The sequence below is a fragment of the Myotis daubentonii genome, chromosome 6, assembly GCF_963259705.1.
Source record: "Myotis daubentonii chromosome 6, mMyoDau2.1, whole genome shotgun sequence".
Taxonomy (NCBI): Eukaryota; Metazoa; Chordata; class Mammalia; order Chiroptera; family Vespertilionidae; genus Myotis; species Myotis daubentonii.
The window spans coordinates 75,072,062-75,087,367 of NC_081845.1; the positions used below are offsets into that span (position 1 = coordinate 75,072,062).

The window sequence follows — 15,306 nt, forward strand, 5'->3', positions numbered from 1 at the left end:
TTGCCCACATATTTCCAGTGCCAGATGCCCGAGGACATTTTGTATCATTTCCTTGTATTTTGAATCGTTGTGCCTCTATGCTGGCTGAGTTATAGCAGTTGGATAGTTCCTGGACACCTTTTGTACACTGAGATAGTTAACAAATATTTAACTATACATGAGAGTGACTGCAAGCTTCATGAATATATCCCACCAAAACAAACCAAAGGGATCCTAACTGCAAATCTCTTAGCCAGATCACCAAAATGTCCATGGCCCCTTCAACATGACCTCGTGTAAGGAGAAGTGTGATGGAGAAGTCCATGTGGAAAGGTTTTAATAGGTCACAGCTAAAGTATTGAAAACATATCACCATGTCAAACATTGCTATTTCATTCAAGGGCCTTGAAACAGGCCCTGGCACATAGAAGAGCCTGAAGTTAAAGCTTTTCTAGAGCTAAATATATTTCTGGGTGGAAGTCTATAAATAACAGAATTTGATAAGTCCAGGTGCAAAATCCAGATTAACTTGAATTGCTCCTGAGTGCATTTCCTGAATATCAAGGCCCCAGGCAGTTTAATTTGCTTTTCAGGAATGATACCAATCCTAGCAGATACTTAACAGTGAGTTATTTGTTTATTAGTTTAGTTCACCCTATTCTTGATCTTAAAAGGTTTATTATAATAAAGCCAAACAATTGTACGTTTTATTATTAACTTTAAGCCCAGTGCACAAAATTTATGCACCTGTGGGGCCCTGCCCCCCAACTCCCCCATATTCATGTATTTATGTATGTGTATATGTATGCATATTTTGTTTCTTTTGTTAATCCTCACCTGAGGACATTTTTCATTGACTTTTAGAGTAGAAGGGAAGGCAAGAGACAGAGAGAAACATGGATGTGAGAAAGATACATCAATTGTTTGGCTCCTGCACATGCCCTGACCGGATTGGGTCAAAACAGCACCCCAACAGGGCCGACTCCTGGCGGCGGGGGCTCAGTGTTGAGCGTAGGGCGCTTTTCTGTTTCTGCTTCCACTTCTGGTGGAGGTCCCGCTTGTAGGAGCTGCTGATGTAGTGACCACTTTCTGTCCTGATCTTCTTGTCCTCCTGTCCTGACTGTCCCACAAACCGCCACAGTAGTTCCGCTGTTGGGTCGGTTTGCATATTAGCCTTTTATTATATAGGATTAGCATATTCTGTTACAACAGTGAAAGGAGAATTTGTGATTTTAGACTGCCAGAGTAGACATTTATTTTAGAGTTTTTCCCATTTGTACACTTCTTCCGGTCCCACTTGAGCTGCTGCCGGCCCCTGGTTAGAATCTGGGCCTCGTCCCCCATCAGGTCCAGGACAGCGCCAGCCACCTGCTGCTCAAAGGCGACCCGTCCCCACCAATGCTCAGGCCCTGTTCACTGTCCAAGTCCTTGGGCCGATAGGGGACATAGAAATCCTGGTCCAGCGGCCGGGCCTCCTCCTTCCACCTCTTGGCTCCCCGCTCAGGTCCTGGCTGCTGCTTCAGGCCCACGGCCGCTGTGACGACGTCCTCCATGCTTGCCCCCTCCTCCGCCTCCTCCTCCTCTGTCCCAGGCCACTCCGCCTGCCACCCTGGGCAGCCCCTGCTGCCCTGCTCGAAGCTGGCGATGGCCTTGCAGCTTGGCCCGCATCACCTCGCTGCTCAGGGTCCGACTGGAGGCGTTGATCGCAAAGATGGTCGCCAGCGAGCTGTACTGCTTGATGCTGTCCACCAGCCTCAGCCGCTGCAGAGGGGGTGCAGGCTCAGCCCCGTGAGGTCCAGCTCCGTGGCCCGCTTGATGGAATCTGGCGAGGATGCCGGCCGCCAGCGCACATACTGCTGCTGGGCGTTGTCGGCCCCGCGGCCCAGGCCCCACGGCTGCAGCGACGCCTCCAGGGTGCTCCTCAGGCCGCAGTCCTTGTCGTTCATCCACCACGCTCTGTGGCACCCGGCCCAGCAAGCCTTCCACGCCCACTGCACCTGAGGGCTCCTCGTGGGGGCGGGCGAGGGTGAGGTCACGGCCCAGGAACAGGTCCAGGTCCAGCAGCTAGGGGACCTCATTTGGGGCCACCAAGGAGTAGGTTGGGTCACTTTGGCCAGCCTGGCCACTCCCACGTGGTGCAGGAAGAGCTTGCCCTTGGCCGCAAAGCTGAAGTTGATGACGTTGTCCAGCAGCGGGATGTCCAGGCCCTGGGCCGCCAGGTCAGTCACCATGAGGTGGAGCACTTGCCGTGGGTGAACCTGGCCAGGTTGATCTTGTGGGCCATCTGGTCCAGGAGCTGTAGATGTGGGTGCAGCTCACCCGCTGGAGCAGCCTTGGCCCACAGAGACCAAGTGTGTGTGTGTGTGGGGGGGGATGGGGCAGCCGCTCAACACCTGGGGGGAGGCAATGGGGGCGGTCTGGTTGGGGAGGGGCTGATCAGGGGATCTGGCCAGTTGGCTGCCACAGTGCATCATAGCCACCAGTAGTTCTGCTTTTAGGTCGATTTGCATATTAGCCTTTTATTATATAGGATTAGCATATTCTGTTACAACAGTAAAAGGAAAATTTGTGATTTGGACTGCCAGAGTAGACATTTATTTTAGAGTTTTTCCTACTTGTACACTGAAATTTGTATTAAGCATTAGAAGATCTTCGTGATTTTCTGCAGAATCAGTTTCTTAATACTGAGCCATGAATATCAGCATGTATTTCTGTGTTTAACTGTCGATTGAGCAGTATTGTTAAGATGTTTTACAAAGAATTTAAAAATAACATTTAAGACGTTTCTTTTATTGCTATTGTGCTATGGACCTTGAATTTGGAACATGTTTGTCTTTTAAAAATAACAACACTTAAGTTTATTCTCCAAATCTTATTTGAAATTAGAGTTTATTAAAAGTTTCAAATCTTTGAGAAAGTCATAAAAGATATAAATAAAACTTCTGAAACTGTGTTAGGGATCAATTAAATCTGTTTATATCTAATATTATTTCCAGTTATTTCTTTTTGCAGAAAATATCTGCTGTAGAGCAGATGTTGTACTGTTATTGGCCTCTGTCATTTAATAATCGCATGTTCTGAAAGAAGTTAAATCTCTTACAGAAAAACAAGGCTGCCTTAATTTTCTTAAAATGAATTCTTCACTCTCTGGAAGTGATGGGTTCAGTCCATGTATTTGAGCAGTCATCCATACTGAGTGGTTATGTATATGTGATATAGCAGAAATATCTTTATTACCCAAGATCTAAAGAAACATTTGGGAATGAGAGATATCTGATACTTGTATAATTTCATTGGGTGTCCTTTCATGAAAATAATTGACATACCTGATATTTATTTTGATGAATCAAGACTCTTAAATGGTGTTTAAAAAATAGTGAAAGGACAACTGTTGGAATCTAGTGAGAAAATTGTTTCATATTTCTTTCTTGAGTAAATCGTAGGTCAGTGTTGCAACAGAACCTTCTGGGACTTAGGAGGGAGTCATTAATCCTTCAGACTAGGATGTCATCATGTTTAGAGAACACCTCATGTGCATGAAACCATTTTAAATTTCTCTGATTATAAAAGAATTTCAGAGATTTTTGTTCACTATGTGAGTAAGTAGTAACTTAATGATGACACTCCTGGGAGTCCATTTGAATTCACTCATCACTCAACAAGTTCCAAAGAACCTTTATAGTCTTGTTTGATCAAGCCTAAAAGGTCAAAGTCAATCACATTCAGCTTAATACATCATGTGAACTGTGTATAGGAATCAATTCCACAGAGCAACCCTCCTCAAAATACTTACCTTAAGCCCATCCATACCAAGGAGGTTGTTACCACTGTTGACATGCTAGTGAATAGTTAAAACAGAAAAGTTGGCTATTTGAGTAGACATTTTATTTTTCATATCACCAAAAGTCAGATGCTTTGTTTTCTCATGGGAAATGGCTTTAGAAACATCTCTCCCCTGGGAATGACTTTGGAATTCACACACCAAGGTTAATACAGAATGTCTTGGACAGTATTGGGGTTATTTTTAACACATGACAGAAGTTCATGCAGTGGGAATTCTAAAATGCGAACGAGTAATTCTCTCAGCAATCATATCTTAAATAATAAAAATAGGTAATGTCCATTCCTTCCATTTACTCTTGTGTTTACATAAATCTAAAAATGCAGTTCTACCTTGGGAAATAAAAATTCATCATCAACATTTATGAAAATAAATAAATTTGATTCAGTAACGTTTGATTTGAGCAAATTAAATGGAATTAGATCTTGGTGTAGAAAAATAAGTTCCCTTCTTTTCTCACTATCCAATTCCCAAATCTGTAAGAGTAGAAAGAAAGGAATTAAATACTTAAAAGGTATTCTGCAAATGCCAAGATACCAAAAAAATCCAATATTCACTATTTTAAAACATAGCAAATTTGTTATTTATTTTCTGGTTTAAAAGGCAACACATGTTTATGGTAGACAATTTAGAAAATATAGTAAAAGACAAAAAAGAAACAAAAACATCTCATTTAAACCACCAGTCAGAGAAAACTACTTTTAACATATTCATGCATAATTTTGCAGATATTTGTGTATGCAGGCATATGAAAATGTTGTTTTTCACAGACATTTGTGTGTGCATGCATTTGAGAATGTTGGTGTTTAAAAACATTGGTTTGTATTCTTTATATATATATTTTTTTCATTTAATCCCAGGAGATCAGGAATCCTGGTCTATTTTGTTCACTGATATAGCTCAGTGGCTGGCACATGGTAAGTTATCAATAATTATTTGTAGAACTTTCCCGTGCAGTATGACTTTTATTCACATGTCAGTAAATATTCTTTGAGCCCTACTGGTGTGGCTCAGTCATTGTGCATTGACCCAGAAACCAAAAGGCTGTTGGTTTGATTCCTGGTCAGGGCATAAGCTGGGCTTGTGCGATTGGTCCCCAATAGGGGGAGTGCAGTAGGCAGCTAATGGATGATGTTCCTTATCGATGTTTCTATCTCTATATCCCTCTTCTTTCCTCTCTCTCTCTCTAAAAATTAATAAAAGCATATTTAAGAATATTATTTGAAAATATGATGTTTAGTCCATTGAAGAGTATGTTGTAATCTATGTAACAAACATACTATTGCTGGAAATTAAGATTATTTCAAACTTTTTTTTGCATAAAATTACCAAAACATCTCTGTGCACAATTCCTTTTTTGTATAACTTTGATTACTGGAAATAAATTAAAAAGCTAAAATTGTTTGAAAGTTCCTATCTTAAAAAGGCTTCTATGGAAGTTTAATTTATCCCTCTCCTTCTTGGGAATAGTAATCTCCACTTTCTTCGATGGACCTCCTCTCTGATACTCTCATCCAGACGGTTTTAGAGGGATTAGCACCATCCCTGAAACCATTTCCCAAGACAGAGTGAATGGTTCAGAGATGGACCCATAACTTAACTCAGGCCATTAAGGTGAGAAATACTTACTTTTTCAGAATGAGTGGGGAAATTATTCTCTTGACTTTTTAATGGAAAGGAGGAAGACTACTGACCACCATGAGAACAGCTGGCAGTCTTGTGCTATATGGGGAGTAAATTTTAGGTACCATGAACACCAAAGAAAGCAGAGAGGAGAGACAGAAATAACCTGGATTGTTATACACTAGAACCAAACCTCACTTGAAGCTTGACCTAACTTTGAATTTTTCAGATTTCAGAGCTAAAAGGTTGCCTCTTTTCCTAGTGTGAGGTAAGTTTCTATTACCAGTAATATAAATATCCTGATATGATAAATATCCTTCACAGCGTGCAAAAGGATAATTTTCCAAAATATACTCAACATTGGTTATCATTATAAATTGGCTAATACCAGTAAGTACATTATATCTCATTTTTGTTTCTTTGATTGTTAGTGAAGTTGAACATTTGCATATGATCATCTGCACAATTTTTCTTCTTTTATGGTTCTAATTCCTGGTGGGGTATTTCAACTACTTGGGTTCCATGAGATGTAGCAGTATCCTCTTGTTTCTTTTTATATAACCTTTATTTTGGAATAATTTTAGATCTGCACAAAAGTTGCAAAGTCTTTGCAGAGATTTCCTCTTCACTTTCCTTCACTCTCCTTCCCCTAACATCAACATCCCACATTACAAGGGTGTGTTTGTCAGCCTAAGAAATAAACATTGGTACAGTACTATTAAACTAAAATACAGGCTCTTTTTGGGTTTCAACAGTTTTTCCATAATTGTCCTTTTTCTGTTCCAGGATCCAATCAAGTTATATTTAAAACAATTTTCCTTGTTCTTGAATTCCTTTCTAAAATAGTTACATTATTCAACTCATTTTCACTTGCCTAAATCAATCATAATTTACAAAGTGCTAACTTATTCTTAACATTAAGAAAATTTGAGAAAGAACTCCATATGGTAATACTTCCATTAATTTTGTTTTAACTGTCATTCTCCTAAGCAAGTATCCAGAATAATTCGTAGACTATTGACGCGGTAAGTGGGCTAATTCTATGTTGCAGGTACAAGATGGATAATCTCTGAAGTCTCCTTCAAGCTTGCACTCACGTTAGAATGAGAAGGACTGAACTTCAAATACTAGAACATATATCAGCTGTGTATGATGCTGGGTAAGTCACCTAAAAATTGTCTTGCTGTCCCTTGATTGTAAACTATCGCTGTGTTAGGGAGGTGTGTGTATGTGTCAGGAAAAAAATTGCATGCTTTTGGCGTTTGGGTTTTTGGTCAGCTTAGAGACTTTCTCAGGTAGTGTTCCAAAAATATAATTAGAATAATGCAGTTCTTTCATTAGCATTTATTTTAAGTGGCAGCCATGACTGAATATAAAATATATTATGGATGTTATTTATTTCTTTTCTGGATAATGTTGTTTATGTTGCTTCTTAAAATTTTAATATGTATATAACTGAATTTAATTCCTCACTATTTAATTACTTACTTATATCCTTCATGATTCCAACAGAGGTTTAATGCTGGTTCCTGCTGCTGTAATCTTCCTCAAGTGTACCCATTACACACACACACACACACACACACACACACACACACACAGACACACACACATGTATATGTGTGCATACTAGTATATGAAAGAGTTTATGATTTCTAATAGAAAGTCAGTTTGGAAATTACTGGTTATAGGTAGAGTTGAGAGTTGTAGGTAATGGCTTCTGATAACAGTGCATCTTTAATATATAGGGTGTCCCAAAAATGTATATACACACTTTGAATAATTATATGTTTATTAAAGTGCATTTCATTTTCAAAATTGAGCTATCAGCTGTTAGGTAAGTAATAGTGTTTGAGATAGTTTAAGATGTTGGTCTCAAGACTTCATCTCATAAGGTGGGATAGCATATGCCAATGCAAGACCAATTTTCTAATTACTCTAGGTACCATCATCCCATACTATAGTTCATAGGGTGGTGATTAATCAAGTCAAAGGACCAATCTGGTATTTGCCGTGATCTCCCCGTCCCCCTCCCTCCCTCTGACTGCTATGAAGTGGGCATCCATCGGCTAGCAGATCCTGTGCAAGGCATTGATAATATCAAGTGAGAAAAAAATGTAATATTTTCTGCCTTCATGTAGCTTACAGATAAGAGGGGGGAGTCAGCATGAATCACAGAATCACATGTGCACCTGATCATAAGACTATGAAGAAGCCATTCAAGCTTCTCTAAGAGTAAAGCTTCCCTACGATTTGACTTCCTGAGAGGCAGGGTGTGGCCAGGGGTGGCAGATGGTCTCCCTGAGGAAGCTGACATTTGCAGGAGACCTGAAGTATGAATGGGAGGTATTATGTAAATGAGATGTGGAAAGGAGTAAGGTGGTCATCGAGGGGAGTGGGGAGTGTTGTGTAGAAATTTCCAGGCAGATAGTAGCTCTGAGGAGTGAAGGAGGCATGGTCTAGGACAGGGGTCCTCAAACTTTTTAAACAGGGGGCCAGTTCACTGTCCCTCAGACCGTTGGAGGGCCGGACTATAGTTAAAAACAAACAAAACTATGAACAAATTCCTATGCACACTGCACATATCTTATTTTGAAGTAAAAAACAAAACAGGAGCAAATACAATATTTGTATTTGCATGTGGCCCGCGGGCTGTAGTTTGAGGGCCCCTGGTCTAGGATCTTATAGTGAGCCAGTGCATGCAGGTAGCGAGAGGAGAGGAAGAGAGGGAGGTAGAGGAAGCTTTCTTTGGAGAAGAACCTGAGAAGTATGGAAAAGTAGATGAGAGACAGCTTTGGGTGTTGATGCTGAGGAAGTGGGGGTGGAAACATGTGTGGTTGTAGTGGGGGTTGACCATGGGAACTCTACTTTTCAGTTTTGCCTAAGACCAGCCTTGCCTTTACATTTATGAGATGTTGTACTGAAAAATTTATATATCCTCCTAAAACACATAACCTCAGTCTAGTCATGAGGAAAACATCAGAAAAACCCAAATTGGGTGACATTCTGAAACATAACTGACAAATATTACAACTGTCCAAGTCATAAAAAACAAGGCCAGTCTGAGAAAGTGTCAGAGCCAAGAGGAGCTTAAGGGGACATAACAAACTAATGTAATGTGGTACGCTCGATGGAATCCTGGAACAGAAAAATGACATTATTCGAGGCCAATTATCACACTGCCTGGGGCTAATAATTTACTGTTTGTGAGCTCCTTAAGAGCAGGAACCTGTATCTTATTCCTCTCTCTTTTCCCAAGGTCAGTCACAATGAGTGAGACGCTCTAAAATAGTTTTGTTAAATGACTAACTCAACAAGTACTGGTAATTTCTTTAGGATGTCTTAAATCAAAAGTGCTATAAAAATACAAACAAATACTTCTAAAAACCTATTCCCTGCTCACCATGAGATACTGCAATGAAAAGATTTTGGATAGAGCAGAAACAGATGGCTCAGTTAAGATATTAGATAGGTCAGATGGTATCCTGAAATTGGTGTCATGGTGGATTTTGGCCTTTCTTCCAAAATGAAAGAAGCAGAAGTCACTGGAGAGTAAACCACCCTCTTTCCCTCCCCCAGGTGGAAATGGAGAAAGAGGGTGTTTGGCAAAGAAGTTTATTGAGGACTTGATAGAACAATTGTCCCAAACTTCTTTTCTAGGGATCTACCCTTGAGAAGTACAGTTACTTCTCTGTTTAATAATAATGTGCCTCACTCTACGAGGAGGCAGAGGTCTCTCCCAAATGAAGAACCTATCTTGTGCTTCTTTAAGGATTAAAGCTATATCAACAAAACTGACTTACAATTTGTCTTTGCCTGAAAAGTATATCCTTTGTTCAAAAGATTGTCCAGCAGCATCGACCCAAACTAAGAATCCTAAGGGCTTTGTGAGACTTGGACACCAGCAGGTCCTTGAACCTAGTGGACACTGAGAACCATGTTTCTCCCCACCTATGTTTCTGAAGCACCCCTCCCGTTCTTCCAACATTACATGGATTAAATGAATCAGAGTTATGGCACTGTGCCTGCAGGATGGAAGTGGGAAGGGAGAGAGGTTGGATATTATGAATAGACAATTAGATGTCTCAAAAAAATAGAATGGAGAGTCTCACAGTGGAGTTAAGAAGGAGTTATTTTGGAGTTACACAGATGCACACACACAAAATTAAACCAAAACAAACAAACAAAATACCCAAGGAGGGGGCAGGGTTTTATTTTGTAGGATTCTCCCCTTGGAATCTAAAAGTATCTAGCAGGTCCTTGAATAACATCATTCCACTCAATGTTTTTTCATTATAACATTGAGAGAGAGAGAGAATTGATTCCTGATGGAGGCCGCTTTCTGTGTGACATTAATCTTACTTGTCTTTATTAATCTTTCTTAAATGTATGTGTAGCTCACATTTATTTCAATTTTTAATATTAGAAGTGTTTTTGGATCTTTATTTAAAGTTTGGTGGGTTTTGTGACCAGGAATTGCCACTGAAATTTAACTATTGGTTATATCAATTAGCTTATGATAGAATTAGAACCTATATAATATTGAGAATGTACAGAATTTAGTTCACTGTCTTGTTTCCTCTGGGGCCCACATAAAGACAAGGTAACTACTCAGGGGTTGAGCTGGGTGTGAGAGGGATGAAGAGAACAGTGGGGAGCAGGGATGGGGAGTGTGCTGTATAATCTGGAGGAAGGTGACTCTGAAATGAGGTAGAAAGTGATGTTTGAATTAGACCAATAATGAATCCATTAAAGTCCAAGTTGGTATAAATAGATACCAAGCCTTCATTACTTACAAATTTAAGCTTAAGAAGAGAAATTAAAGCCAAAATGAGCATGCCAAAGGAAAGAAAAAAACAACAGAACTTTGGCCAGCCTACATTTCTTTTGACTTCTTTAAGGATTCTTCTAGGAGCTTCTGATTCTGCATTACCAAATGTACATAGTAACTTAGTACTTACTGCTTAGAACACTATGTTGTCTATTGTCTGGTTAATAAATGAGACTTTGTTGAATGAATTTATATTTTAAGGAAATGATCAGTGATGATGAATAAAAGCAGTACTTTAACATTAATCTTCATAGAAAAGAACTAACAGCTTATGGACAGGAAATAATCCATTTACTTAATGTTTGACTTCTAATTGGCACCATTTAACAAAATCCAGCACCCACTTTTGATGAAAATGTCTCAGTCAAATGGTAATAGAGGGACTATAGCTCAACAAAATAAAGTTCATATATGACAAACCCTCAGGCAATATCATGTCAATGGTAAAAAACTGAAAGCTTTTCTCTAAAATCAGGAACAAGACAAGGATGTGCACTCTCACCACCCTTATTCACTATAGTTCTATGAAACCTTTTGCAGGCCAAAAGGATGTAAAGCAAAGAAGCAATGATCATTCATTTATATGGGAAAATTTTGATCATTCCAAGACCCCCAAAATAACCTACCAAATCATACCAAATAACACATAAAACGTACAATAACACTAACAAATGGTAAAAGCTGGAATGCACAAAATAAATCGAGATAACACAGGTGCTCAAACACAAAGTGCAAAGCTCTGGTGGCTTCATGCTGACATGTTGAGTGTAGTTCTTGGGGGAGGATCTTAGAGGGTCCACTCTCTCTGCTTGGGGTGTACATTGCCTCTATAATGGATCTGCTCCTTTAAAAAAAAAACGCTGAATGCTATTTTTGGTTTTCATCTTTGTCTTTGTAAAAGTGAAAATCCTCTTCAGATTTCTTTTAATTAGTGGAAACAGGCACTACTGTAGGTGTTTTGTAAAAGGCAAGTGGCAAAATTCCAACTTTCAAAAAGTGGGAGATACCTGTATTACACAGGTCCTCAACACAATTGTTCTTCATAGAATTTATCATTCTTACACCATGTTCTCAAACACATTCCCCGTCTTGAATTTCTAATTTCATTTGATGAATTTCTTATTCAATTATTTCTTCAAGCCTGAAAGCCAGGGAGATCACTTACTCCTTTTCACCTTCTATATCCACCCTGTCACCAAGTCATGTTGTTTCTAATTCCTATAATTTTACCTCTGTATTTTAAAAATTATACAATTCATATATAATTATTATTAAAAATTATGTACTCCAGAAATAAAAGGAACAGTTAAAATTCTTCTTCAGTCTCCCTGTCCATAAAACCCAGCCTCTACAAGGAAACTCTATCCATATTCCAAAGAGCTTCCCATCAGCTAGCCTTTGGGTCTTGGGCTTTCCACACCCATAGCATGATCTATTCTGGGTTTGATGGGCTCAGAGAACTAGACTACATAAGTATGGAACACGGATTCTACTGAGTTTGTGTGTGAGAGAACCAGAGCATGATATAAAAGAGTGATCTTAGGCTTCAGGTGGCCATGTTGCATTGATCATGAGAGGAAGGGCAATACTAGCCTGATGGAGAGGTGGCGTGGCTAGAGGAGGCCAAGATAGGGCCTTCTGAATGAAGGTCAGGGTCCAGGGAGGGAGCCTGGCTTTCCTAAGGTTAGTACTAGTTTCTAATGTAGCACCAGTTTTCATTAGAATGAATTCAGAAATTGAATAGGGCTGAGACTATAGATGTTTTAATTTTTTTCTTCATCAAGTATTTGAGTTGTTACCCTAAACTGAATCCCCATGCATGTACTGAAGAAACAACTGGTGAACAAGACCCAGTACAGATACATCTTCCAATCTCATGTAGGTCTTCAGCAATGGGATAATGCAGTGGTGATTATGTGCCTATAAATATTCTAAATGAATATTATATTGATATCAGAGTAAACTCTAAAAATTACTTTAGAGTTTAAACTAAACCTATAGTCTATTGTTATTCTTGCATAAATATGATCTTTTATGTAAGAAGTGAGACTGGGCTTCATTGCTGAAGTCCATTACTTATAGTGCACTGCCCTCTGGTGGTTAAAATACAATTGTTTTGTTTTTGTTTTCTTTCCTTTTTTCTTTTCTTTTCTTTCTTTCTTTCTTTCTTTCTTTCTTTCTTTCTTTCTTTCTTTCTTTCTTTCTTTCTTTCTTTCTTTCTTTCTTTCTTTCTTTCTTTCTTTCTTTCTTTCTTTCTTTCTTTCTTTCTTTCTTTCTTTCTTTCTTTCTTTCTTTCTTTCTTTCTTTCTTTCTTTCTTTCTTTCTTTCTTTCTTTCTTTCTTTCTTTTTTTTTAAAGTTTACCCCAAGGCTTCCTAGAGAGGAAAGATCCTGATGAGCTTTTTGGAATTCAGAATTTTCGCATTAATATTTATTTTTCCATTTATTATTGTTTTCTTGAAAAAAGGCCCATTGCTTTTGAAGTTAAGTTAAAATCACAGGTATAACTACCCTGTGGAGAATTTTTAACCATATTCTGAGAATCTCAGAAAGAATTCCAATGAGATTTGGGGAGAAAAACCCAATTTATATATTGTATAGCTAAGGTTATAATGTATGGGTTGGGATGGGCTACATTATTCATTTTTCAGGTTCTGTTGGTCATCTTGCACAGGGATCACGTTTTCAGTAGACTTCTTGCTTCAGGAACATATTGGTAAGGTAGGAAGATCTTAGTCTTTGCTAATATACTTACTTAGAGAATAGTTTTGTTAAGTCATTTCTATTGAAGATTTTGTTTCCATTCAGTTTTCTCTTCTCAGTGCTGGCTGACAGTTTGACAATCTAATGGTAATAAAGCTATGATGCCCTAAGATATGGTCATTATGCTTCTTGTCTTTATCCTTTCATTCATAGTCAACAGGCCCCTGCATTTTGAGGCAATGGAGAACTACTTGGGAAAACACAAAGAGGACACCTGTAATACTTTCAACAATAAAGATAAATTTAAGAAACACACACACACACACACACACACACACACACACACACACACACACACACAAAACTCTTTTTAGAAGCTAAAGTGTATCCTAACAAGGATCTCCTGGTGGCATGGGTGGGGTGGGGAGGCACCACCAGCACACGTCCTTGGGAAAATGATTATAATATACCCCTCTGGCAGCAGCAGGGGATTGCTATTTAACCATTTCATGCCAAGATTAATATAGAACTTATACCTATATTTGTGTATCAGTTCGTAGGTATATACAAACTTGAGAAATCATTTATTTGGAGGAGTATATAGTTCTACCCCATCTGTATGTGTTTCTGCATTTCAAACATGTGCTTCCCATTCTGAGACCTAGTGAACCAACCATATTCCTCTGGGAATCAGTAAGTAAAAATGTCAGAAAGCTTCACAGCAGGTACGTTGATTGATTGAACTACAGTAAATTCTCTTAGTTTTTTCCCCCCTGTTATTTCTGGTTAAAATGTATGGGAAAGAAAGATGCCTTTCCCAGGAGTTCTGCTGTATATCTACCTTCACTAAACACCACATTAAGCGAACTCTCAGAGGAGGAGTCTCGTTGCTTTGTTGAAGAGAAATTCTTTCTACTCAAGTTAAAAGACCATTATTAGAAACTGTGAGTTGTTTTGATGTCTCACCTTAATAAATCTATTTTTTTCTGTTGATGATAGAAAAATTGGATCCTTTTGAGGGACAATTTTGTAATATTTTCAAGCATTTTAGGTATATATACACTATGACCAGTAAATTCTGTTTTTAGATTTTGACCTATAAGAATATGAACATGTTGAGTAGTTAGAGGTATAATCAAAATTTTTCATTTCAGTATTTTTGTGATAGCCAAAAAAAGTGAGGTGTGGGAGAAAATAAATATAAATGCCTATCAATAGGTGAGTAGATAAATATATTTTGCTATATCATGACATGGAACACAATCAAACCTTAAAATGGGAATTAATAAGCCATATATGAGCTGACTTGAAAAGCTATTAATACTATGTTGTAAAGTGAAAAAGGGAATTTAAAAATAATATGCATCTACTAAAAAACTTCTAGAACTAATGAACAAGTTTAGCAAGGTTGCAGGATACAAGATCAATGTACAAAAATTAGTTGCATCTCTAGACAGTATCAATGAGTAATCTGAAAATGAATTTAATACAATTCAATTACAGTAGAGTAAAAAAGAATAAAATTACTTGAGAACAAATGTATTCAAAGAAGGTCAAGACTGGTACATTAAAACCAGTATAATTAAAAAGTTAAAATCTAAATTAATGGAAAGCATTCCATGCTCATGGATTGGAAGACTTAATATTGTTAAAATAGCGGTATTCCTGAAATTAATTTACATATTCAATACAATCCCTACCAAAATACCAGTGTGTTTTTTTTTGTGGAAATTGGCAAACTTATCCTAAAATTCATATAGAAATATAAGAAACTCAGTAGAGCCAAAAATATTTTAAAAGGGAGTCAAGTTAGGAACTCAGACTTTTATTTCAAAACTTACCACTGAGCTGCAGTAATCAAGACAGTGTTGTACTGGAATAAAGATAGAGGTGGAGATATATCTATATCTATATCTATATATCTCTATCTCTATCTCTATCTATACATATATATATATATATCTATAACTATATCTATACATATCTACACTAATAAAAGAGAAAAATGGTAATTGGCGTACGACGATACCCTTTTCATTGGCTAATCAGGGCTATATGCAAATTAACTGCCAACTATGATTGGCAGTTAACTGCCAACTAAGATTGGCAGTTAACTGCCAACTAAGATTGGCAGTTAACTGCCAACAAGATGGCGGTTAATTTGCATATGTAGGCACAATGCAGGGAGGCGAAAGGGAAAGCAGAAAGAAGCCCCCTGCCACTGACAGTGATTGGAAACCCAGGGGGGAGCTAAGAGCTGCGGGGCAGGGGACCCTCATTTCCCCCCACCACTGGTTCTGCCCCCAGCCCAGGCCTGATGCCTCTGGCCCA

At 38.4% G+C, this 15,306-nt stretch overlaps 1 pseudogene; it reads right to left on the reverse strand.

The window, feature by feature from the left end:
* Positions 1–895: 895 nt before the first annotated feature.
* LOC132237605 (ATP-dependent RNA helicase DDX54-like) lies at positions 896–3,816 on the reverse strand (annotated as a pseudogene).
* Between the last annotated feature and the right edge of the window lie 11,490 nt (positions 3,817–15,306).